Source organism: Sinocyclocheilus anshuiensis, unplaced genomic scaffold (assembly GCF_001515605.1).
Source record: "Sinocyclocheilus anshuiensis isolate Anshui unplaced genomic scaffold, SAMN03320099.WGS_v1.1 C32551971, whole genome shotgun sequence".
Lineage (NCBI taxonomy): Eukaryota > Metazoa > Chordata > Actinopteri > Cypriniformes > Cyprinidae > Sinocyclocheilus > Sinocyclocheilus anshuiensis.
In genome coordinates this window covers 1-1,108 of record NW_015617826.1, presented here as the reverse complement: position 1 = coordinate 1,108, position 1,108 = coordinate 1, and the positions used below count along the sequence as shown (strand labels likewise).

Sequence of the window (1,108 nt, the reverse complement as noted above, 5' to 3'; positions counted from 1 at the left end):
GGAAACCGGTCAAAGCCGAGTTTGACCAGGTGTCTGCTGTACACTTGGACACCAAAGCCAAGCTGGACTGTCTAGAACGCCAAACCTTTCTGGAGGAGCTGAAGAACAGGGTAAGAGGACACCTGCCCCGTTCAAATTTACTTTTGTGTTCTATAGAAAAAAATAACTTAGAACAACATGAAGGCGAGTAAATATTTACTTATATAACTAATAAACAGTTACGTAAACTATTATTTTACATAAGAGGTTTAGCAGTATTGGTTGATTACAGTAGTTTAATGTCTTTATTGGTCTCTTTTGACAACTGTTAAGATAACATGTTTATAGGGAATTATACTGTAGTCATTTCTGAGCTGCTTTGGATTTTGTTTTTGTCTTGTTTGCCAAGTTTTGCTTCCTAATCAAGTGATTTTGATGTCTTTTCTTTTTGGTGGGCAGAAAGAGATCGACAAAATGAAGAGCCTGATAATGACTGAAATGACCACCTTAGATATTCTAAAGGTAAAACCAGATGTTCCTTATGAATACGTCTTTACATGATTAAATAAATGAATAAATAAATTGATGATAAATAAAGAAGCAATGTCAGTGTTGCAGTAGGCTGTGTCTGTTAATGTTTGGAATTGATATGTTCAGGGTAATAGGGACGCAGAGGCAGCCAAATATATCCGTGAACAAAAAGACTGCGAGAGGGTGAAAGGTGAGCTGCAGAAAAAGTATGAAGACGCTTTGTCTACAGCCGCTCAACTGGAGACTGAGGTGGAGCAACTGAGACAGATATATACAGAGAAATCTGAGGTACATCTGATTCAGCTTAAAATATAGTATTCATTGTTTGCATTCGATTAGATCTAACATGTTAGGCTATGATATTATTGGTTAATATTATTTTCCCGCCTATGTGGCTTTTGTTACATGAGAGGAAGAGAAAAATTAGGTTGAGAACGTTTTTACATTTTGGTGATGAACACTGATGAATAGGGCTAAGTAATATATTAAGAAAGTAAATAGGGTCAGTATCGATTCATGTTGACTGTAAGGTCCAGTCAAGTTATTATTGAGTTAAGTAAACATGACTAAAGTTATCAGTTGCATACGTATGTATTTT

At 35.7% G+C, this 1,108-nt stretch overlaps 1 long non-coding RNA gene across 1 annotated transcript; it reads left to right on the top strand.

Annotated features, from left to right (window-relative positions):
* Nucleotides 1-6: 6 nt before the first annotated feature.
* On the top strand, nt 7-792 carry LOC107682750 (uncharacterized). Its single transcript, XR_001633578.1, has 3 exons — nt 7-110; nt 439-501; nt 637-792. It is a non-coding gene; the product is annotated as an uncharacterized LOC107682750 (long non-coding RNA).
* Nucleotides 793-1,108: the final 316 nt, after the last annotated feature.